Source organism: Anabrus simplex, chromosome 2, assembly GCF_040414725.1.
Source record: "Anabrus simplex isolate iqAnaSimp1 chromosome 2, ASM4041472v1, whole genome shotgun sequence".
In the NCBI taxonomy this organism is placed as follows: Eukaryota; Metazoa; Arthropoda; class Insecta; order Orthoptera; family Tettigoniidae; genus Anabrus; species Anabrus simplex.
The window spans coordinates 1,114,838,333-1,114,865,040 of NC_090266.1; the positions used below are offsets into that span (position 1 = coordinate 1,114,838,333).

The following is a 26,708-nucleotide window of genomic DNA, read 5'->3' on the forward strand; positions in this document are numbered from 1 at the left end:
TGAGAGCCTATTAGCTCTTTTCGGCTTTTGATAATTGTAAAGAGTGCCTCTTGAAGGCTAGATGTTGTGATTTAGGGAGCAAGTGTTCTTGAATTAGGGGATTTCTGCTCCTCATTAAATAATACCTCTTCCTTTTGTAAAATTGTAAAATTAGGGGCTTAAAGCCCAAAGTGTTAAGGTTCTGAATCTTGGGTTTTCCAGAATCTTGTTTAATGATTGCTACTTGTACCTGTAATATTGCCAAAAAATTGTTAAGTTTGAAATCCTGAAAATATAACCTTCAGTTTAAGTTTTAAATTAATTTTGATTTTGTAGCTAGAACCTGTTCCACTGATACCCCGGAACACTTAAAATGTACCCGTTTTTTGAAATTAATTTTCAGTGATGTTTGAGAAATTATAGCATGAAACATTCACTTGTATGTAATACAATCGAGTACCTAAATGAGGGGGTTTCATGATGATAAGCGGTGGCACACTACACAGTAGAAAGTAATGAGCCAGACGTTAATTGATACGGTAGTCGGAAAAGGGTTGCCCTAGGGCAATAGCAGCGCATTCTTTGTTCGACAGTGAAAAATAAGTTGAATTAATTAAGTGTGCTGGATAGTGACAAATCCATTGGTGTGGATTGGTAGGGCCTCGAGATCGAGACTGCAATGCGAAGTAACCGCCCATCAATCAATCAATACTGATCTGCATTTAGGGCAGTCGCCCAGGTGGCAGATTCCCTATCTGTTGCTTTCCTAGCCTTTTCCGAAATGATTTCAAAGAAATTGGAAATTTATTGAACATCTCCCTTGGTAAGTTATTCCAATCCCTAACTCCCCTTCCTATAAATGAATATTTGCCCCAGTTTGTCCTCTTGAATTCCAACTTTATCTTCATGTTGTGATCTTTCCTACTTTTATAGACGCCATTCAAACCTATTCGTCTACTAATGCCATTCCACGCCATCTCTCCGCTGACAGCTCGGAACATACCACTTAGTCGAGCAGCTCTTCTTCTTTCTCTCAGTTCTTCCCAACCCAAACATTGCAACATTTTTGTAACGCTACTCTTTTGTCGGAAATCACCCAGAACAAATCGAGCTGCTTTTTTGGGGGGATTTTTTCCAGTTCTTGAATCTGGTAATCCTGGTGAGGGTCCCATACACTGGAACCATACTCTAGCTATGTTGGATATTGATATGACTGTGTTCAGTCATCAACGCCACGAGTTGCTTTCAAGCGGCAAACGTTACGTGTTAAGTATCGTTGGTTTCTTAATGGGTGGAAAAGCGCGTTCGTTGCGGTCCTGTGGTGTCTTCTACCAAAACATTTGTGCCCTATTGTGAAGCTCGAGCTGGTTTCTTCTGGGAAAACTATCGTCGATCGGAGCTACTTCCGTCGTAGGTGTGAGTGTGTTAACAAGAAGAAAATAAGCAGGCCCGATGTGGTTGTGCAAATAGACAAAGGCAAATTCGGTGAATCGAAATACCTCAGAGACAGGCATATGGAAGGACAGTGGCTATTGAGAGGCCTGCAGCATGAGGGACTCGTGCACCTTCCCTTAAATCACTCTATTCAGTTTCTTGACAGTAGAATGAGTAGAGGAAACGATTGGCCGACCATGCACACTCCAAACATTGAGAACAGCTTGAAGCATATGAGGCTGTTCCAGGATTCCGCAGGAAAAAACTCCTCTTTAAAACAGCGTTCCGCTTAGGGACGAGGGTGCAAGCTTCACAGGAAGATAGTCTTGTTCTGTATTCCACAATGTTTCCTATACTTCATTTCTGGGAATGACGTCATTTGCCATTATATGTCAGCCACAGGCAGTGCTAATAACTGCTCAAGTGATGGACAATGACGTGTGCTACATTTCAAGAGGCACCGAGCACGATAGCTGCAGTCGCTTAAGCGCGGCTAGTATCCAGTGTTCGGGAGATAGTGGGTTCGAACCCCACTGTCGGCAGCCCTGAAGATGGTTTCCCATTATGACCACGGCCGCTTCCTTCCCACTCCTAGCCCTTTCCTGTCCCATCGTCGCCATAAGACCTATCTGTGTCGGTGCGACGTGAAGCCAATAGAAAAAAAATAGCATTTCAAGAGGTTATGAAAGTGAGGGTCAGTTGGTGGCTGTCTCTCCTCTGGAAGCAATTCCAGGTAAGATTTGCATCATTTAAACATCCTTATAATGCTATTCAAGTTGGGCAGCGGATAGTAAAATTCTACAAACTACCCGGTCATTGCAACCATGTGGAGTGGAAATGCAAAGAAAAGACTCGTAGTATGTGCAGTTACACAATACAGTAACGCAGTCCAGTGAAAATATTGCCGATATTTGTATTCGAGTCCAGAATCTCTTGGCTGATAACCAAGAACCTTTCCCTTACACTAAAAGTCGAACAAGTTTGTCCGGTTACACAACTCTACTCGTATTTATCCTTCCTTTTTACAAGTTGCTTTACGTCGCATCGACACTGACAAGTCTTATGGCGACCAGGAGATAGGAAAGGGCTAGGAATGGGAAGGAAGCGGCCGTGGCCTTAGTTAAGGTAGAGCCCCCAGCATTTGTCTGCTATAAAATGGGAAACCACGGAAAACCATCTTCAGGGTTGCCGACAGTGGGGTTTGAACCCACTATCTCCCGAACGCAAGCTCACAGCCGCACGCCCGGTTACTTTTTCTTCTGGAGAGGTATGGGTGTAATGCTACTTGCTTTTACGGACAAACTGAACAAAAACCGAATTGAAGTTCTTTACATGATTACGTACTGAAATGAAGTATTTGTTGTTTACTTTTCCCCCTGAATAGCACTTCTCGAAGTAAACACCTCGATGAAGGCCTAGTTTCATTGCAAAGATTTTGAAGAGGAAGTGTGTTTCTCTTCGCTTTTCTTTGTTCTCTCTATTACTGCACTCAGCGCAGTCCATTTTTATATTCCGAGTGTGTGCCAAGATGAGTGTCTCTATTCGTTCAGTGGACTCTCATCTTGATTGAAAAAATACATTCCACAGAGCGTAAACGGATGCTTTAGAGATGTGACAATGCCCAAGAGTTGGTAAAAGCCTAAATGATGCCGTTAACGCGCGCTGTTCTTGTATGTCGGAACATATCCGACGTACGAGTGCAAAGGGTTAACAGTAAATGAGTTGCATAACTTTTTGTACCTGTACCGCGTGACCCAAGGTATTTCATACGTCAGTTTTAGATGTTTCGACTGTACTTTAATAAGAAATTCAAACGATAAGCAGTTACAACGTTAGTTCTCTCTTAAAATGACCTAAACAAATCTTGTACCGTACCTTCGGTTGACGTGTACTGCTATTTGGTTTGAATGGTCAGCGTATAGTGTCCCGGATTCGATTCCCGGCCGGGATGAAAAACGATGAAAGCTGTTAGGAAGGAGGGACTCAACTCTTAGACTTGGCGTGTGACGTACAAAGTACGTTGCGATATTATCGGTACGAGTATATTTCGATATTTCAGTATCGATATTTTGTTGATGTCTTTGTGCAGTCGGTATAATATTGTCATGTTAATGATATCGGAACGATCATTAGGAAAACACAGAAATGGAAGCCGGCTGAGTGGCTCAGACAATTGAGGCGCTGGCCTTCTGATCCCAACTTGGCAGCTTCGATCCTGGCTCAGACCGGTGTACTTGAAAGTGCTCAAATACGCCAGCCTCGTGTCGGTAGATCTACTGGCACGTAAGTAAACTCGCGTCCTCGTCCCGATGAGGTGCAGCTCTTTTCAGGCACACACGCAATGCAGGTGAGCTGCATGTACCATTTTAACCACATATCAGCCTTCCTACCATTCTTAAATTTCCTGTCAGTATGGAAATCGAACGCGGGCCGCCGAGGACGGCACCTAATAGTACTAACCGTTAAGCTACCGAGGAGGACAAATTTATAATGAAGAGCATATTTCATGCGTAATCTTGCATTGGAGAAAATATTAAATTTTTCTTTCATTTGGCCCGCTGAAATGAGGAATTATAGGAATTATTAAAAACAGCTAATTCTTTCCTTATTTTCTTTAATTATTAATTCAATTGTTAGTGAAAATATGCACAAAATATCGTTCGTCCCGGCTAACCGATTTGTATAGCGTCACTCCAAGCAGTGGAGACGTTGCGTATGCTTAGAGGAAGGGAAGGAGGGGTGTATTCTTTTCGCCTAGGTCATGGGCACTGACGAATGGTTCACCCGCTTGCAGCGCGCATTCGTCAGTATGCCAGTCTCTTTAGTGTCTGCTAGCTTCTACTGTGTAGTCAAATACTAAATTATTTTAATTGTATTACATCTGTAATATCGTTCTTTGATGAAAGTTTTGTTGTATAGTATTGAATCAATATCTCAAAAAAACCTATTATTATCGCACTTGCATTGGTAAACTGCCAACCTTTAACTTTCAGTCAAAATTCGCTCAGAGAGTATAAACAACCTTACCCTTTTGTAGATTTTCTTTTTCAGTTTTGATGTATACCCCCGTCCCCACCCCCGCGCTATATCCCAAAACCCGGGGACTTATTCTTGTCTATATTTTTTTGCCCCCGCACTTTTAATTCCCAATCGCCGCTACCGTTTTTGCCCTAATAGGAAAACACGAAGTACTTTAATAGAGAAAAATGGTAGTGACCAGTAAAAAAGATATTCTTCTTATATTTTTGGCTATCCATTCGGTTATCTGTGTTCTGTGTGTGTCTTGCGAGGGTGCTGCTGTCTATTGCATATTGTTGACATTTTGTATGCGAGTAAATGTGGATGTTTCATCGCATGTAACGTTTCTGCATTGATTTTTCTTTTCGTGAAAGTTACCTTCAGTTATGAAGATGGCTCCAACGACAGTGTAGTGTGGACGTATTGTACACAGCAAAGTGGCACAATGTAAGCATTGACTTAAACACGTCATGAATGTGGCTCTCCGACCAGTGTAGTGTGGACGTACTATACACAGTAAAGTGTCACAATGTGAGCAATGACTTAAACACGTCATGAATGTGGCTCACCGACCAGTGTAGTGTGGACGTACTATACACAGTAAAGTGTCACAATGTGAGCAATGACTTAAACACGTCATGAATGTGGCTCACCGACCAGTGTAGTGTGGACGTACTATACACAGTAAAGTATCACACTGTAAGCAATGAACTAAAGACATCAAATTCAGTGGCAATACAACAAAGTGCAAGCATCTACCTTATCATCATCTGTCTTTGGCCAGGTTGTGCGAAACAGTCAGGAAAAAGGGTGACGTTGTTCTTCCAGCAAAGTTGAATGAAATTTATCTTCATCACAATCCATTTCAAAGATTCCATAAAAGTAACGCTGACAGTGACGCTGTCACCCCGACCATTTACAAAGCGCACTAGGAAAGTTTTGCAATGTGAGTGAACGCTTTAGACTTCTTCAAAAGAATTTCCACCTCACTCAATACAGTTCTTCATACGTCCAAACCAGTCACTGAACCAACTCTGCCACTTTTCCTCGGTTACATTTTCACACTCTTGATCCCATGCTGCCAGAAGCTCCTCGTCGGATGCAAAACGCCGCCCTTTCAGCTTCATCTTCACTTCTGCTAAGAGTGCGAAGTCACATGGGGCAAGATCAGGACTGTATGGAGGGTGATCAAGCACAGTCAACCCTGATCTGGCAAGAAAATCCATTGTTACATTAGCACGATGTGCTGGAGCATTGTCGTGATGCAAGAGCCAAGTGTTAAGCCGTGACCTTGGACGGAGCTGCTTGAGAGCCTAGATGACCTGAGGCAGACAAGTCTCACTGTACCACTTCGCGGTAACTGTCCTTTGTGTTTCTAGCACAACCCGAGTCAGGATGCCCCGTTTAGTGAAGAATACTGCAATCATCCTTTTCTTCACTGACCTTGACTTTCGCACAGTCACAGGAGTATCCTCATCTTCAAACAGCCACACCTTGTTCTGGGATTTTGTTGGGACATCGTAATAATAAAGCCAAGTTTCGTCACCTGTAACGATGCTATAGACGTTACGTGAAGTCCCATTTTCAAACTGTTTTAGCATTTCTCGGCACCATTTCACTCGATGTGCCCTTTGCTTCTCTGAAAGTGAATGGAGCACCCAAAGGGAACAAACCTTTCTAACATGAAGATGGTCGTGTAGAACTGAATGAATATCTGGTGCAGGGATGTGGAAGGTCTCTTCTACCTGGCGATATGTCAACCGCCTCTCTTGCTGCAACATTTTCCTCACAGCTTCAATGTATTCCTCAGTCACTGATTCAGACGGTCGCCCAGAACGAGGATCGTCTTCAACCCCAAAATTTCTCTTCTGGAACTCTTTGTACCAGCGAAAATTTGTTGTCCGGTATGGACAGTCTTTCCCCAGTACAGGAGTCATTTCCTCCAGGCACTGGTCAACAGTTAATCCACGAGCAAAATTGTAGCGGATAATTGCGCGATATTCACCTTTAGACCACACTGGCATCTTAACTTGCTTTCAATCCCACTGCTTGGTAACATCTGGTGTGAAGGTCGCACCTTGCTGTCTTCTAGGCCGGTTTTCACCCCTCTTTTCAACGCTCACCATAACAGGGGTGTCCAGCCAACCGTTTTTGCGTATTGCAAAACTTTCCTAGGGCCCTTTGTATGTTACTCCAAACACAACATTATGAAACAGCAGAGATAACACGGAGAGATGTGCAATAGAAGAGATCGCAATAGTACAAAGCGATAAATTATAAGACCGCAGAGTGGCAATGTGGAGGAAAAGTATTCAGGTCAGATAAATCGTCGATCAGAGCAAACAAGAAACTGTTCGGAACTGGACTCTTCCTGTCCTATGTAATATACACCCAACTAAACCAACCTTCCTACCGGCAAAGGAAAGATAGAGATAAGGCTTAAACATGAGTTTATTAAAAATCAAAGGTTCTAATGAAAGAATAATAAATAAATAAATAAATAAATAAATTCGTAATTATGAGAAAAAGACACAGACCATAAATTATTTTGGAGCGTACTCACAAACTGTGTGTGAAGGTTGCCAATATATCGCCTTCCTAGCGATGGGATCATAAAATTTACGTACTTCTGTACCAGTGATGGGCAAGGGTCCGCACTCATTCTTTTATCCGGATAAAAATTTTGACATAACATCCCATCTACCTCGGGTGTGAGATATTTCGTCATTACACCAAAATACACCAAAATAACAGAGAAGGTACAGATCCCTGAGAGAAGAAAGAAGGCGCTCAATAATCACTTACGGCAAAGAAGATATAAAGTAGGGCAAAACTGCGTCACACGTGGACGGGTCTCAAATGAAAGGGATAAAAGGTAGGATTCGCGCAGAAAAAGAAAATGGCTATCTCCAAAATAACCCAAAAGTAAAAGGATAAGATTACCGCTAAGTCGCATTAAGGCAAGACATAAATGGGACGTAAAAGCGAATCAGGAAATAAAACATTAATACAGAGTAAAAAAAAGCAAGAAGTGAAATAAATATTTCTCCTTCATTGTGTACCAAAATACGAACTATTCCACCCAACCGCAAGACAAACACAAAAAACACGCAGCTTACAGATTCAAAGTGCCAAGTAGAAATGCACCAAAATGCAAAAGGCACTCAATATAATAATACCAGGATAATACCGTAGATTGACCAAATTTCCAAACAGGACATGTACAAAACCATGACCTACATATCCCCCACAACGTCTCAAATAAACAGCTTTGGGGATAAATACCACGTAGGCATTTACAAAGCAGGCTTAGAGACCTTGAGACGGGGCAAGCATAAGACATCGATGAAATCCCCGACATGAGATCCAGAATACAAGGCACGTAATAAATGGAGATGACAGTCACACTAACTATATTGTACAAGACCGTACCGTGTGACAACATTAAAGTGATACTCATAAATAAGATGAGAATTGAGGTAAGAAAAACATATATAATGTGGCGGGACGTCGAAAGTAGGAAAGACCCAAGCAAAAGGTGAAAAAATGTGGTTATACCATTTTTTTTTGCTAGTGGCTTTACGTCACACCGACACAGATAGGTCTTATGGTGACGATGGGATAGGAAAGGGCTAGGAGTTGAAAGGAAGCGGCCGTGGCCCTAATTAATGTACAGCCTGATGTGAAAATGGGAAACCACGGAAAACCATCTTCAGGGCTGCCGACAGTGGGATTCGAACCCACTGTCTACCGGAAGCAAGCTCACAGCCGCGTGCTCCTAACCGCACGCCCAACTCGCCCGGTGGTTATACCTTCAAAGCATAATGTTCAGTCGAACGGTAACCAAAGTGCAACCGATAAGGCAGTGTAAAACAGGCACAGAATTAATCAAGATAAAGTGGACATAGAGTCACAAACTTATCAAGTTGAGTAAAATTAAAGAATTACGGATTCTGCGCGAATCGCAAACGTAAGATCATTTGAATCTATTATATTGAAATATAGCAAGAAGCTTTGTGGTATGTTTCTGGACTCCATTTTTGCTTCACCCCGATGTTCAAAGAAGAAATAACATTAAAAGACTTAAGGAGGTAGAAAAACCATAGGTACGAGAAGAGACACTATTGCCATCTTACGACAGTACGAAAAACTATCAAGTGTAAGAATGTCAGTACAGAAATAAAGCAAAGACTTCGTAACATTAACTGAACATATGTGAAACTGGAGATAAATACAGTCAGAGAAGCAGAAGCGTTCCAACGCCTATCTTCAGCCAAAAGAGTCATTCTCGACAATCACCCTAGTATTTGAAATGGCATTTGAGTGTTCTGAAGAAGGGCTGCGATATGCTGCAATCGTAAGTCACATAAAAAACCAAACCAAACCCCATGGCACTACAGCCCTTGAAGGGCCTTGGCCTGCCAAGCGACCGCTGCTCAGCCCGAAGGCCTGCAGATTACGAGGTATCGTGTAGTCAGCACGACGAATCCTCTCGGCCGTTATACTTGGCTTCCGAGACCGGGGCCGCTATCTCACCGTCAGGTAGCTCCTCAATTCTAATCACGTAGGCTGAGTGGACCTCGAACCAGCCCTCTGGTGAAGGTAAAAATCCCTGACCTGGTCGGGAATCGAACCCGGGGCCTCAGCGTAAGAGGCAGGCACGCTACCCCTACACCACGGGGCCGGCAATCGTAAGTCACATACGGTAGTTTATTTGAACTGTATAAATATAATCGGTCCGCCTCTGTGGTGTAGTGGTTAGCGTGATTAGCTGCCACCCCCGGAGGCCCGAGTTCGATTCCCGGCTCTGCCACGAAATTTGAAAAGTGGTATGAGGGCTGGAACGGGTTCCACTCAGCCTCGGGAGGTCAACTGAGTAGAGGTGGGTTCGATTCCCACCTCAGCCATCCTGGAAGTGGTTTTCCGTGGTTTCCCACTTCTCCTCCACGTGAAAGCCGGGATGGTACCTAACATAAGGCCACGGCCGCTTCCTTCCCTCTTCCTTGCCTATCCCTTCCAATCTTCCCATCCCTCCACAAGGCCCCTGTTCAGCATAGCAGGTGCGGCAGCCTGGGCGAGGTACTGGTCATTCTCCCCAGTTGTATCCCCGACCAAGAGTCTGAAGCTCCGGGACACTGCCCTTGAGGCGGTAGAGGTGGGATCCCTCGCTGTGTCCGAGGGAAAAGCCGACCCTGGAGGGTAAACAGATGATGATGATGATGATAAATATCATCGGCCTTTTGCTGTTTTTGAGGGAAAATGGTTCAAATGATTGATGAATATTTTGGCTCTTTCATTTAAAGTTCCGGGTGTTTCTTGCGCCAAGAAACAATAAAATTTGACATACGAACTTCTCTCAAACAATTTCAAGCATCGCAGCTGCCCCTAACTTGTGATCTGTGGACTGGAGCCATGCTCGAGAGAAGTTTCCTTGGTGCAGGGAAGGACTATTTCGTTTCTGATGATGATGTTTGTTTTTTTAAGGGACCTAACATCGAAGGTCATCGGCCTCTCGTTTCTCTCCATTCATATTTCAATAAAACACATGCAGTAGCAGTATACCACAATGCTATCTTGTCTGTATTGAATGACTGGGGTAACTTAATATGCGGCATAAAATTCATGAGTGTTGTGACGGATAATTATTGTAATATGTTGGCAGCTATGAAAAAGTCGTTCGAAAATCGTCGGCTTTCATGTTTTGCTCAAACCCTAAATATGGTTACAGAAGCGGCAACATTCATTTTGAAATTCATAAACCAGAAAGTCAACGTCTCTGAGCGATTTATGAGCATCCAAATCGCCAACAACGTTGCAGAAGGTGACCTGTACGTCAAACCGAGATGGAATTAAACGTTCTATATGATTTAACGATTTTTAAAATATCGTAGAACTGTTGCTGAAGTCTTAATCGATGATGCTTCGAGTCCAGAAATGCCATCGTCATTGGAGATATATATTTTAAAAGAGCTCCTCCACCTCCTTAAACTGTATGAGTGTGGGACGAGAGAAATTTCAGGAGATTAGTACGTGACCCTTTCGATCGTCGTTCCCATGCTCAATTGTTTATCATCACAGATTAATGACTTTTCCACTTAACTACCAGTTATCCAATCCTTGAAAAACTGTTTCCTATATAAACGATTTCGTTCAAAATGAATAGTTGTCCATTGTCGCGATCCCCACTGTCTTGATCCTAGCTTCAAAAACATACATTTCCAAAATCTGCTGCAAGTAGCAAAGCCAGAAAATTCGAGCTGCTATCAAGAAAGACAATTTTTCTTTCGCAGGGTCACATTAAAGTGATTCAGAAGAAGATACAACAAATACCACTGGTTACGACTTCAGAAATGCAGAAAATATCGTTGGTGTTGAGTGATTAACTGTCAGTATACTTGTCTTGGACATGAATGCAGACCTTAAAGTTCTAAATAGCTGGTTGATGTTAAATTATCACTAAGCACCGAAAAGACGGTATTTATGATATTTCATAAACCTAGAGCGACTATGTCGATTTCTAACCAGGTACTATTTGGAAACAATATTATTCAGCTAGTAAACAAAGTAAATTTCTTGGGCTTGACGGTAAATAATAACTTAAGTTGAAACAGCATATTTCTAGTTTATGTGATAGCATTGCTCCAATTGTTTATATGCTCAGGCGACTCAAGGGAGTCCCATCCATTTCTGGAGAAAAGACCGTTGTATTATCCTTTCACATATTCTCACATAACTTATATGATTATCATTTGGGGTCACAGGTGTAAAAGAGATTTGAAACCACTGAAATTTCTACACAATAGGGCCATTAGAAATTTGTTAGGAGCACCAACTAAAGTTCTTTATCACCAGACTAGGGCCTACCTTTGGAATTAGAAATTAACTTTAATGCCGCTGTTTATATTTACAAAAACGTTAACAATGAAATTCATAACAATCTTATCATACATAGAGGTATACATCAACATGACACACGCAAAAATCGGAATATTTTTACCTGTCCATCAGGTACAGTAACTTATGAAACAGAGTGTCTGAAAATTTATTTGTTTAAATTATACAACGAATTACCTCATGAAATAAAATATATTTAAACTTAAACTAAAGAAATTAGTCCACCTCTGTGGTATAGCGGTTAGTGTGATTAGCTGCCACCCCCGGAGGCCCGGGTTCGATTCCCGGTTCTGACACAAAATTTGAAAAGTAGTACGAGGGCTGGAACGGGGTCTACTCAGCCTCGGGAGGTCAACTGAGTAGAGGGGTGTTCGATTCCCTCCTCAGCCAGCCTCGAAGTGGTTTTCCGTGGTTTCCCACTTCTCCTCCAGGCAAATGCCGGGATGGTACCTAACTTAAGGCCACGGCCGCTTCCTTCCCTCTTCCTTGTCTATCCCTTCCAATCTTCCCATCCCCCGACAAGGCCCCTATTCAGCATAGCAGGTGAGGCCGCCTGGGCGAGGTATTGGTCATTCTCCCCAGTTGTATCCCCCGACCCAAAGTCTCAAACTCCAGTACACTGCTATTGAGGCGGTATAGGTGGGATCCCTCGCTGAGTCCGAGGGAAAAACCAACCCTGGAGGGTAAACAGATTAAGCAAGCAAACACTAAAGAAATCATTGTTTCAGTCCTACCTGGTCTAAAAAAATTACTTAAAAATATACATACATACACACATACATATATATATATATATATAGCAAGTAAACAAAGTAAATTTCTTGGGTATGACGGTAGATAATAACTTAAGTTGGAAACAGCATATATACTGTATAAACCAGGTGGCTCTCGACCGCCGTACTTTCTACTTATAAATGCCCCGCATGCACAAATCATGAATGGGATGTCTACCAACTGATTTTCACAGGGGAACTACGGCCAGCGGGCAGATTACGTCAGAATATGAAGAGATAAGAAACGGAGTGTCGCTCGCAGCTTGTTACTCAGCGCTACTGGTCTAACGCACCCTTGCATTAGTAAACATCGTTTTCGACAGCATAGTTCTAGGCTGGTGTATGGTACAGCCGCACTATATTTGCAGTCTGCATATCAGCAATGGCTAGTGTGATCAGCAACGACGAATACACAGACATTATTTTAAGCTGGACAACCTGGTCGGAGTGCAACAGAAGCTCCAAACAGACGTACGCCTTCTACACATGTATTTCGCTGAGCAGTACTAGTTTTTGTTCCATACAATCAACTCTTTTATCGAGTTGAATGTCTACACGTGTATAAATTAATAAGTTATTAGATTTCATTTACTGCATCTTTGGCGTGTCTACAAACAGTAGCGGCGGTTAGGGGGTGGGGTGAGGAGGGACAGTCGCTCCCACCCCCACTTTGTAGAGTAAATATTACATTTTATTCCACTTTAGCCAGCTGGAACTAGGAATTATTTAAAAAAAAAGCTATTTGTACAAGCTTTGTTGTCTTATATGCGAAATCTTTCCTTTATTGTATAGCGCTACGGCAAGTAGTGGCGACTTTGCATGTGCTGTGAGGAAGGGTAGTAGGAGTACATATTATTTTCCGAGGTCGTGGCCACTGAGTTACAGTATAATTCACCCGCTTGCAGCGCGCAATCGTCAGTCCGGCAGTCTCTTTATTGTCTGTTAGTTTCTTAGTGTGTATTCAAATACTAAATGCTTTTTAATTGCATAATCATGCCGTACATCTATGTAATTGTACCGGGCGAGCTGGCCGTGGGGTAACGGGCGCGCAGCTGTGAGTTTGCACTCGGGAGATAGTGGTTTAGAATCCCACTGTCGACAGCCCTGAAGATGGTTTTCCGTGGTTTCCCCAATTTCATACCAGGCAAATGCTGAGGCTGTACCTTAATTAAGGCCACGGCCGCTTCCTTCCCATAAGTTCTATCTATGCCGGTGCGACGTAAAGTCAATTGTAAAAAAGATATATTTATTTGTAATTGTAATTTCAACGTGAGAGAATACCAACTTTACTTTCACCGGATTAAATTATTTCGTTTGTATTATGTTATTTTATATGTAAATATAATGAATCTGCCTCGTGGATTATTCGTAATAATTTTTTTTTTTTTTTTAGATTTTGATTTTATGCTGTATAATAAAATGTTCACCAGGTCTCACAAACATACTACGGGGCATTTACGTAATAAATAACATAACACAAAGAAATAATTTAGGAACGTTGGTATTACCTCCCGTTGGAATACGATTACAACTGAATATTTTTTATAACTGGCTTTACGTCGCACTGACATTGATAAGATGTATGGCAACGATGAGACAGGAAAGGGCTACGCGTGGAAAGGAAGCGACCGTGGCCTTAAATAAGGTACCGCCCCAGCAATTGCCTGGTGTGAAAATGGGAAACCACGGAAAGCCATCTTCAGGGTTGCTGACAGTGGGATTCGAAACTACTATCTCCCGAGTGCAAGCTCAGAGCTGCGCGCCCGTAACCTCACGGCCACCTCGCCCGGTATAATTAAATAGAAGTACGGCATGATTATGCAATGAAAATCATTTAGTATTTGAATACTCACTAAGAAACTAACAGACACTAAACGGACTGCCAGACTGATGAATGCGCGCGGCAAGTGGGTGAATTACAACTCAGTGGCCACGACCTCGGCAAAAAATATGTACCCCTACTACCCTTCCTCACAGCACATGCAAAGTCTCCACTACGTGCCGTAGTGCTATACAAATTGGTTAGCTGCGACGAACAGCATTTTTTTCGTGTTTCAGTTCGTATGCTAATAATTAAAGAAAATAAACGAAGGAATTAGCAGATAAGATAAAACAAGGTTTGTACAAACAGCTGTTTAAAAAAAAATAATTCCTGGTTCCAGCTGGCTAAAGTGGAATTAAAACGTAATGTTTACTCCACAAAGTGGTGGGGGGAGGGTCGACTGTCCCTCCTCGCCCCACCCCATAATCGCCTCTACTTTTGTAGATACGCCAAAGATGCAAAAAAGTAAATCTAATAACTTATTAATTTATACACATGTAGACATTCCACTCGATGGAAGAGTTGCTTGTATGAAACAAAAACTAATACTGTTCGGTGAAGTACGTGTGTAGAAGGCATACGTCTGTTTGGAGCTTCTGTTGCATTCCGACCAGATTGTCCAGATTGAAATAATGTCTGTGTATTCGTCGCTGCTGATCACACTAGCCATTGCTGATATGCAGACAGCAAATAGAGTGCGGCTGTGGCATACACCAGCCTAGAACCATGCTGTCGAAAACGATGTTTATTAATGCAAGGGTGCATTAGACCAGTAGCGCTGAGTAACATGCTGCGAGCGACACTCCGTTTCTTATCTCTTCATATTCTGACGTAACCTGCCCGCTGGCAATATATTCCCTGTGAAAATCAGTTGGTAGACATCCAATTCATGATTTGTGCATGCGGGGCATTTATAAGTAGAAACTACGGCGTTCGAGAGCCACTTGGTGTATATATATTTGTAAATTACTAAGTTAATACATGTAAACATTGTTTTCGTTATTAGTTCGGCTATAATTTAGTGTCTTTAAATTTTATTCTACTTTTGTATATATTATTATTTGTATCATTGTAGCAGTTTCAATTTTTAAATTTTTAAATTTTAACTAACTGATATTTTACATTTTGAATGCAATGCATATGTCCAATGTATACAGCCCCTTAAAGTGAGCTCTGCTCGTTGGAGTCTTTAATAAATAAATAAATAAATAAAGAAAGAAAGAAAGAAAGAAAGAAAGAAAGAAAGAAAGAAAGAAAGAAGCAAATAAATGTTCTGTGAACAGCAACCCTCTAATCTAGTGGAAGATATGAAAACCATCTTCCCAGGACTCAACAAACAGGCTCGTAAGCCTACGTCAGTACCATGTGAACGTCTGTTCTCGATCTCTCCCCAAAATACGAGGACAAAATTATTTTTCTAAATAATGTACCTGACAATAAATGCTTCTAAATGTTTCAGTTGACTCATGTAATGTATATAGAATGTGTGCTAATATATTTTATTCAAGATGAAAACCTAACTTAATTGTGCTTAATTTTGTACTTAATTACCCTTTGATCATGATTTGCATACATTATTTTGATCATTACATCTGATTGTGTTCCTCAATTAAGCTTATTTTTCTAAAACGTACAGTGATAGGTTTTAAGTTTGCTCACGTTTCGCACGACGAAAATTTATTTACATTTTCTTAACGGGATGAAAATAACCTCAGTATGCTTGCTTTATTTTGTATTTTATTATACTTCTGTCATGATTTCCATACTCAATTTTGATTGCTATATTTGATTACCTTGATTATTTTTATTTCTTGGAACGAGCGGATTGGCCGTGCGGCTAGGATCGCGCAGTTGTTACCTTTCGTTCGGGAGATAGTGAGTTTGAACCCCACTGTCGGCAGTCCTGTAGATGGTTTTCCGTGGTTTCCCATTTTCACACCAGGCAGATGACGGGGCTATACCTTAATTGAGGCCACGGCCGCTTCCTTCCCACTCCTAGCCCTTTCCTATCCCATCGTCTTCATAAGACCTATCTGTGTCGGTGCGACGTAAAGCCAATTATATTTATTTCTTGGAACTCTCGTCATACCAAATTTAACGTACTCTAAGATTTGAAATCCTTGTATTTCTGGAAAAAGTATAATTTGTTATTGAGAGGTATAGATGTTTTATTTTTATAACATCACCCTATCGATTTAATTCAATATCGATATCGAATAAAATATCGATATTTCAATATTTCGGAACATCCCTACACCAACCATAACAAAGAAAACCTCTCTGTCAGCGCAAGATTTGAACTTCCCAGCTGTCATGCAACAGGAAGTGTGCCATTTTTTTCACTCTGCGCATCCACGTGAATGAATCAGAGCTTGACACTTAGACTTTTCACTCAGACTGTCATGAAAAGCACGAACCGATTATATTATTAGCGCCAATCTGTGTGGCAAGCGCAAGCCCTGTGCTGATGGGTTACTTCCTGAAGAGGGGCAGTTACACACCATACGCTGACCAAGTTAACAAAAACTCTTTACCCGTTCTAACTACGTAAGTTTTGATCAGTAGGGGCAATTGGGAATATATTAGAAGTGGGGCGGAGGACGGGGCGCGGTTGGGCGATTGCGGGGGGGGGGCAAACATTTACAGACAGCAAAAAATTTGTTGGGATATAGTGACCGGGGTGGTGGGCGGGGTGTATAAACATCAAAACTGAAAAAAAGGGCTACAAAATGTTTGTTTATGCTCTCTGAGCGAATTTGGACAGAGGTAAGGTTGACAGTTTACGAACTTAACTGCGGTAAAAAAAAAGATTTTTATTCAGTACCATACAATAAAACTTTCAGCAAAGAAAAAAGTATTACACATGCATTACAATTAGATAGAAGCACGGAGTGATTATACAATTAAAAACCATTTAGTATTTGACTACACACTAAGAAACTAACAGACACTAAAGAGACTGCCAGACTGACGAATACGCGCGGCAAGCGGTTGAATCATACCTCAGTGTCCATGATATTGGCAAAAATTATACCCCTGCTACCTTTCCTCACAGTACATGTAAAGTCTGTGGTACATGCTGTGGAGCTATACAAAACTGTTAGCCGCGACGAATAACATTTTGTAAATATTTCCGCAAATAATTTTGTTAATGATTAAGGGAAAGAATTAGTTGATAAGACAATAGGGCTTGAACAAATTGCTTTAAAAAATAATTCCTAGTTTCATTCTATTAAACTGGAATATAAATGTAATGTTTTCTCCACAAAGATGGGGAGGGGGGGTGGCGAATGCCCACCCTCGCTCACCCTAATCGCCGCTACTGGTTTTATTGATCGCAGAGAAATGCCCCCTTGAAACCTATTCATTTAGGAAATACAGCAATTAGAGTGGGAGATAGTCTAAAAACAGCTCTAAGACATTCGTGTGATTCATGTGCATCTACGGTGCTATTGTTTACTCATGTTAAAGAAATCCGGTCAGCGTAACAACCTTGTGTGTGGTTAATTCCTCTGGATCTCACGACGACAGAATGACGTATTTGATGTCGGTCCATATGTTCGACCCCACCAGAGTACGGAAGAAACCTGCGTTCATCTACTGCAAACGACTAGGTAATAAAATGATCAGCCAGTAAGAAACTCTCGACTACGCTACTCTAATAACCTTATAAAGCCTGACGTAAACACAGCTACTTTATGAAAAGCAATTCGCCAATTTGGATTCAATAAACCGAAAAAGGTCTCGAGGACCTGAATGATCACTTCGTATCCCCTCATGTACCACTAAAGAAAAAAAAAGCATTTTGAGTGCAAATAACGCAGACCTATACGCAGAGATTTTTTAAAATTTTAGTTATGTCTCATACCTGCAAGTGGTCATTTGCCAGTTCTATGGGAAGATCCGAATGTGCTCGGTGCATGCTTGTTGTGTTTTGGGAATCTTAAATGTTTTTGACTATTCTGTGTTGTCTGTTAATGTCTGTTATGTCTGCCTTAAACTATTAACGGGCAGCTCGTGGGATGAAACATGTACTGCTGGTGTTGATAATGCAATTTAATCGCCAAGTGTGATGTGTTAAAAGGCTGGAAGTTGTACGTTCCGAGCTGAGATGGCGTCGAATGGATGAGCTTGGGTGCAGCTTTTAAAAGTAGGAAAGATCATAGTATGAGGATAAAGTTGGAATTCAAGAGGAACAATTAGGGAAATTACTCATTTGTAGATACTCCGTGGCTCAGGCGGCAGCACGCCGGACTCTCATCACTGAGTTCTGTGGTTCAAATCCCGGTCACTCCATGTGAGATTTGTGCTGGACAAAGCGGAGGCGGGACAGGTTTTCCTCTGGGTACTCCGGTTTCCCTGTCATATTTCATTCCAGCAACACTCTCCAATGTCATTTCATTTCATCTGTCATTCAGCAATCATTGGCTCAGAGTAGTGCGACAGGCTTCGGCAGCCGCCACAATTCCTATCCTCGCCGCTAGATGGGGCTTCATCCATTCCATTCCCGACCTGGTCGAATGACTGGAAGCAGGCTGTGGATTTTCATTCTTCATTTCGCTCATTTGTAGGACGAAGAGTACGGGATTTGAATAATTTATCAAGGGAAATGTTTAATTAATTTCCATTTTTTAAACCTTTAAGAAAATCTAGGAAACTTTCTCTCGCAAAAATTGTAAATCGCAGGTGATATAGTGCTTGAAGTGAGAAATACGTTATTAGATTCGTGCTGAAGTTAACGTGCTTGAAGTGATAAAGACGTTATTACATTCGTGCTGAAATTCAACGTGTGCAGTTAAGTAAACTATAAGTGTTCTACCACTAAGTTGTCATAATGGCTCCTAAGAAGCTTCCCCAAGCCAGCCCGCCGCATGGCGCCAGCATACAAGAACTCGTTAAGCAGGCCGTAGCCGAACAGTTGCAGCTCCAGGAACTAAGAGTGGAATACAAGGAAACTGTCAAACTATTAAGCAGACCCTACACGGTCAGTAATACTGATCAGTAATACTGAGTCAATAATACTGACAGTACGCATCAATACTGTAGCGACCTTACACGATCATTATTACTGTCAATATTTTGGTCAGTACCAGTGCACTTGCTTACCATTGCGGTATTCTCACCTTACAAATAAAAAGTCGATAACCGTCAATATAATTTGAAATTGCAGTATTTAATCAAAATGGATCGTAAAAGACGGGCATGTGCAGCTACCATACTAGCAGTCTGCACAAAACGCAGTCTCAAATGTGAAGAGAAGAGAAGATTATTCTCATATGAAGTTCTTCTTCCTCTTCTTAATCTGTTTACCCTCCAGGGTTGGTTTTTCCCTCGGACTCAGAGAGGGATCCTACCTCTACCTCCTCAAGGACAGTGTCCTGGAGCGTGAGATATTGGGTCGGGACATACGACTGGGGAGGATGACCAGTACCTCTCCCAGTGGCCTCGCCTGCTATGCTGAACAGGGGCCTTGGTGAGTGATGGGAAGATTGGAAGGGATAGACAAGGAAGCGGTCGTGGCCTTAAGTTAAGTGGGAAAACCACAGAAAAGCTCTTCCAGAATGGCTGAGGTGGGAATCGAACCCACCTCTACTCAGTTGACCTCCCGAGGCTGAGTGGATCCCGTTCCAGACCTTTTACCACTTTTCAAATTTCGTGGCAGACCGGGAATCGAACCCGGGTAATCACACTGACCACGGCACCACAGAGGCGGACTCATATGAAGTTGTTGAGGGAAATACAATAATATCGAAGTAGAAGATTATCAGAACTATCTCCGAATGAGTGAGGTAGGCCTATTTTTGCGAAATTACTAGGAGTGGTAGAGCCTTTTCTAATAAGGCAAAATACAAACATGCGGATCTGTTTATCGGTGGCAGAGAGAAATTAGCGGTGACATTGAGGTATCTTGCAACTGGTAGAAATTTAGAAGATTAATTAGGCCTAAAGTTTTCCGCTATAATGTACCAGTTTCCATCAGCACAGCAGTTGTGGAAACATGTGGAGTATTGTGTTGCGTTTCATATAGCTCGATAAACTTTTGCGATAGGTCTACTTGGCGGTTCCACAAGCACCTCTACTTGGCCTTGGTGAGAAACGCATTTGTCGTCCATCGCTGCTCCGTTAATACTGACAGAAATAATGACGAACGCACTCACACGGTCAGTATAACTGTCAGTATCCCCACCACTCTACAGTACTGATGCTCGCAGATCAGGAAATCCGGATCTGCTTCAGTACTGGCCTTCATTCCATCATTCCAGTCCACACGCGATCAGTATTACTGTCAATATTTTTCGATACTGACAGTTTTATTGACCGTGTAGGGTCTGCTTTACAAGATCAGCTTCAGGCTAAGGACAGGGAACTTGTGAAAATCAAAAGTGGCTTTAAAAACAAGCAAGATGAATTGGAGCAATACCAGCGGCGGCAAAGTATCCGTATTTTCGGCATTCCGGAAAAGGAAGGGGAAGATCCCGATGTCATCGCAATAAGCATCGCAAGAGATCTTGGTGTCGACCTTGACCTTCGGGACATTGACAGGAGCCATCGCATTGGAAGGCGACTGGGCGCGAAGCCACGACCTCTGATAGTGAAATTCGTTTCCTACCGTAAGCGGAGTGAAACCTTCCACAAGAAAAGAGGACTAAAGGGAACGGCGGTCACAATAAGAGAGGATCTGACTGCAACGAGGCTCGCAGTACTTGAGGCAATTTCGAGGTTTGGTGTACGCCAGGTATGGAGCATTGATGGACTAATTAATATAAAAATAGGATCAAATAAGTATAAAGTGTGCACTATGGAACAGTTAAATGAACTAAAGTGATATGAGGGAGAAATGGTCACAACATTTTGTAACTTTCTATTGTAGTTTCATTTTCTTTATTATGTCCTTTAATTATGTTTATTTAAACTACACATTCTGGGAAGACAACAGGAATATTCAGCAAAGACGTTGGACGTGGCATGAAAGGGCCGAGGATGACTACCGTGGTGACCCTCACTTTGGGGGTTACGTTTCCGGAGTATCTGAGGAATTTCATGGCATGTCCATGGAGTACGTTTGATTTTTTTCTTTTCTTCTTTCTTATTAATATTGTTTTGTTTGCTCATTTTTGTTCTCTGCGTGTTTTCTTTTTCTTTTCTTTTATCTGTACAGTATGTACAGTTTGAAAGAGTGAATTTTGGCATGGGCTGAACATGTTATTTTTCTCATTTAAAGGATCAAATGGGTATTATTACTGTAGATCTAGAGAAATAATAAAGTATCAGTAAAGTACCAGTAGTTTAATTTTAGAGTTATCCTTGTAGTATATCGTAATTTTTAACTTTAACTCTCTATTAGAACGTAATTAGTAATATAGTTTACTTTTGCTTGCCGTAGTGGTAGATTGGTGTTAGTAGCAGTAGACTTGGTTCAGTGCCTTATTTTTGTCGTGTTTATTTCCACTTACATTATTGACACATTGCCATTATCGTATTGATCGCTGTAAATTGTTATTTCCATTCCCATTATTGTCATAATCATTTCCAACATAACTGAGAACAACGTAAGTTACAGTCCCCCTGATAACGAACTTGAGACAAACGAACGAGCTCCCCTCTTCCTTGCAAACATTCCTCAAAACCCTTCACTTACTCCACCCTCCCCCAATGTCGCTGGAATCAGCTGTGCAGGCAACACACACCTATTGTCATCTGAGCTTTCTTGCCATTCCCAGTCGACAAGGGACATCATTAACCACCAGCTTTCTCCGTACAGTAATGCTTTAAAGATTTGCCATATAAACGCTCAAAGCCTCCTTGCGGAGGCGCGAATGGACGAAATAAAAGCCCTATTTATGCCTCCCAGTTCCCACGCAATATTAATCTCTGAATCTTGATTAAAACCACACCACGCAATAGAAAGACTGCAGCTGGCGGGTTATACATTTCTTAGATCCGACAGATTAAATAATCCCTCCAGGGGTACTGCCGCATATGTTATGACCAGATTACGCCCTAAAATAATCTGTAGGTCTCCAGGTCCGTAGGAGCGAAAACCTGAGTTCATGTTCCTGGAAATAACTGTGAGTGAAGTAAAATGTCTTCTGGGTGTAGTATATAAGCCACCGAAAGCGGGCTTTGATGCGATCTAGAGACTCAAATACAAGATTTAGTCACTGATTACTCAAATATAATTATAATGGGCGACTTCAACATAAACCTTCTTGAACCTAACTCTCCTCAGACAACCCAACGTTTAACTTATTTTAAAGATTACAATTTAACGCTTCTCCCTTTCAACCCTACACATCACACAGACACATCACACACTTTAATTTATCTCATTGCCACTAACCAACCTAAATTAGTTCTTCATCACGGTCTAATTAGTGTCCCAGGCATATCGCGACATGGTGCTATATTTATGGCCTATTCTATTAAAAGTTACCAGTTCAAACTGAAAATAATTTCATATAGAGATCTACGAAGAACTGATAAGAATAAACTTTTACAAGAAGCAGTTGCAGTGCCATGGCATGACATATTTAAACTTAAAGACATAAATGACAAAGTGATTCTCTTCATTCAACATATGACTGAACTGTACGATAGACATGCCCCTGAAAAGAAAGCTCGAGTTACGCGGAAGCCAGCTCCCTGGCTCTCAGATGATTTTAGAGCACTAATGGCTGAACGCGATGCTGCTTATAGACGAGTTAAGAAACATTGCACTCCTGACAATCTACTGAACTATAAGAGACTGAGAAACGCTACGACCCAACAGATTAGAAACGCGAAACTACGACACTCTCACAGTTTAATTCAAACAAATCTTTCAACAGCTGTGTTGTGGAAATCCATAAAGAGCTTTGGAATTACCAAAGGACGAGACGACGACGAAATAAATATACCCTTGGAAAAACTGAACGATTATTTTTCATCTAGCTGCACATTAAATGCAGCCCTGAAACAGGCAGTTCTAGACGGGAATTATGCAAAACGCGAACAGATAGAGAAAACTTCACTTCCGTCCAACAACCCACTCACAGGTCATGTTTGCTATAAATCGGATAACATCAACGGCAAAAGGAAAGGACAGTATAGGAATAGAGATGATAAAAATTATTCTGGATGTGATATTACCTGCACTAATTAACATATTTAACTCTTCCCTTGTAGACAGCACCTTTCCCGAAATATGGAAAGTGGGCATTATACGTCCTCTAAAAAAAGTAGCTTCCCCTTCTGAACCATCTGACTACAGAGCCATCTGCATACTTTCTGCTTTATTCAAAGCGCTAGAGTTCATCGCTCATAGACAAATAACAGACTACATGACGACTTACAACTTACTTGACCCACTACAATCTGGTTTTCGTCAAGCACAGTACTACAACGGCACTACTGAAGGTCACAGAAGACATCCGAGAAGCTATGGACAACAAGGAAGTGACAGTTTTAATACTCGTAGACTTGAGCAAAGCTTTTGACTCTGTTGATATTGTAATTTTGCTCTCGAAATTGTATACCCTCCATTTTTCAGACAGCGCCCTCCTTTGGTTGCATTCCTACCTGTATGGCGCCGGGCTGAGTGGCTCAGACGGTTAAGGCACTGGCCTTCTCACCCCAACTTGGCAGGTTCGATCCTGGCTCAGTCCGGTGCTATTTGAAGGTGCTCAAATACGTCAGCCTCGTGTCGGTAGATTTACTGGCACGTAAAATAACTCCTGCGGGACTAAATTCCGGCACCTCGGCGTCTCCGAAAACCGTAAAAGAGTAGTTAGTGGAACGTAAAACAAATAACATCATTATCATTATACTTGTATGGCCGTCGGCAGTGTTTTACAGACAGAATAAACAAATCAACTTGGCGGTCTGTCCAGTGTGGTGTGACCCAAGGATCGGTGTTAGGACCCATTCTTTTTTCTATTTACATTAATGATGTCTCCCAAAGCCTAACGCACTACAAATACCATATTTATGCTGATGATGTACAAATGCACCTCCATACATCTCCAAATCTAATATCTTCAGCCATAGGCGAAATCGAACATCGTTCCCTTCTAGGTCTTTGAGATGTGGTCTTAGGTTAAACCCAGTAAAAAACGCAAGCCATCATCTTTGGATATCCGAAACTACTCGCGAAGGTCAATCGACCAGAGATTCCATCTATAAAGTTGAGTAATACTAACATTCCATTCATGTCATCAGTTGAAGTCCTAGGCGTTACTTTCGATGATTACATGTCATGGAAAACGCATATTACGAACATCACCCAGAAAACATTCTCTGCATTGCACATGCTGCGCGGGTATAAATACTTATTTCCTGAAAAACTCAAAAAATACTTGTAGAAGCTCTGGTTTTCCCTCATTTCGACTATTGTGACGCGATTTATAGAGATGCTCGGGACAAGTTATTGAGCAGATTACAACGTGGTCAGAATGCATGTGTGAGATACGTCTGTAACCTACGGTACTATGACCACGTAACTCCTTCATATAACCACCTATCTTGGCCCCAACTAGAAATCCGTCGCACGTTGCATACCCTATGTATCTCCATAAAATCCTTCATTCTTCACAGCCATTTTACCTTACTTCATATTTCAAATACCTATCCTCATATCACAGTCTTAACACCAGATCTGCTAATAATTCCATCCTTGCTCTACCTACCCATAGAATTGCCATCTACGATAAATCGTTCACAGTAATTGCCTGCCGTGAATGGAACCTCCTTCCCGAAAGTATCAGGGGGTTAAGCGCTATTCGCACTTTCAAGGAAGCACTTTAGAGACATTTTATGCACCAGTAAGAATCATCTGTAAACTTGATGCTGCTACTTACAACCATTCTATTGTTATGGATGTCCTGGTAGAGAGTCTAAAATTCTTATCCGATTTGTTTTTAAAATCAAATTTTATGTACTGGCTCTTCTTTTACATGTTGGATATTAGTTTTAAGAATTTATCCTTTTATTATATCTGATTTATTTCATCTTAATTTAATCTTAATTTATTTCATCTTAATGTAATCTCACCATCCTTGCATTATTATTAATTTAATTTGTATTAGATCTAGTTATTGTAAGTAATACAATGTAATATATGTATATTTCAGTTCCTGGTTAGGTGGAAGAGAAGGCCTGAATGCCTTAATCTTGCCAGGTAAAATATAACATTACTAAACTAAACTAAACTAACCCCTTAGTTGCCCACATTGTAGGCAGGCTGAATCCTCATAAGTAACTACCAACGTTATAGATCGTCTATATCTTTACAAGTGACCCATTGTGTTGGAGACTGACTTCAGTTATTCAGTTATGACTGTGTTGTAATGCCAGTCGTGTAACTTGTATTTAGTTAGATTTCGGTCATATTTAGTTGGACATATTGCTCCCATATCTGGAATGTGGTAAGGTGGAATAATTAATTTCATTAATATTATATGTGAATTCAGGCAGTGCAGTGCGATCTGACTGTTTATTTTCACACAGAAACCAACAGACCACCCCAGTGCAAGCTTAAGCCTGCTACATCACGGTTTGTAGCGGCCATAAACTAGGTGTGTCGGCAGTGTATCTGAGAAAAATTTCGCCAAGCATTACACATGATAGAGGAAAGTTCCAGATGCGAACGACGCATTTTCGTTGAGAGAGAAGTGGAATAGTATAAGAAAGGGTAGAACGATCTTCACTCCCCTAAAAATGAAATGGTTTCTCCCAAGATTCCGAATCCGAGCCCATCAAATCACTCCATTAGCCAAGATTCGAAAACAGATGTCGAGACTATTCAGTTTATATGCAAATCCGAGTATTTTATAAATAAGTGAAATGTGTAATTTTGAAACATTTCGCCTGAATAATAGTGATATGAATTACATAATTTTATTAAGTGCGTTATTGTGTAACCGAGGTTACATCCTTTAACATTTTAGACGTGGAAAGCTCGTCGTAGAAATCTGTGTTACTAGGAATTTATTTCAAATTTGCCTTCTACTATTATTTTCTATGTGACTTGGTGTCACATGTTTGATTATAATATCAATTCCGCCTTCAGCACTAAGCTCCTATTTTTCAAATACTTCATGAAGTATCTCTTCAACTTGGCACGTGATGTGCTCATTCGTTTCTGCTTTGTGCTGCTCTCTACGGCAGCTGGTCTAACCTTGATAGCGCTGTATCTGGCCAATCAGCGCACAGCTTCATCTTAGGCTTGCCAACGAATTCTTGTGAGCTTCCGGCAGCCATGACGCTCTGTTCTGCAACCATGAGGGAAGGACGTGTTCTGAGTCCACGCGGCATCCTGGGTTCGACCTGGATCATGGATCCAGGATAATTCCATCAATTCAAGGGTGCTTTCACCCTCAGAAGATTCCTTTGATTTATCAATTTTCATCGTCCTCAGACTCTTTGCGTTTTGGGCAACTAACAGTTTCCTACTCGCCGGTCTAGTGAGGGTTGTAGCGACTATGTATCTTTCCTATTGCTTATATGTGTAATACAGGCATGTGTGGTCTTCTCGTCGCACTGACACAAGTAGTCTTATGGCGACGATGGCATAGGAAGGGACTAGAAGTCGGAATGAACTCAAAAGTTTTATTATCGTTCGTCGATGGACAGTTTTGGTGTGAAATAAGTTCTTTTGTTACTAAGCACATCTGTTGTGAGTATGTGGTAACACGTGCTACCATATTACTGCAAGATGGAACTGCTAGTTGTGGAAAGGTAAATAACAGGTGACAAGTACGCCACATGCTATGGTGACAGCGTTGCTCTGTTTGACTACACGACCACAGAAC

General features: G+C 41.5%; 1 protein-coding gene across 1 annotated transcript in view; it reads right to left on the reverse strand.

Annotated features, from left to right (window-relative positions):
- Window positions 1-26,708, reverse strand: part of LOC136864729 (apolipoprotein D) — a 142,564-nt gene that overhangs the window by 17,735 nt on the left and 98,121 nt on the right. The window lies entirely within an intron of this gene.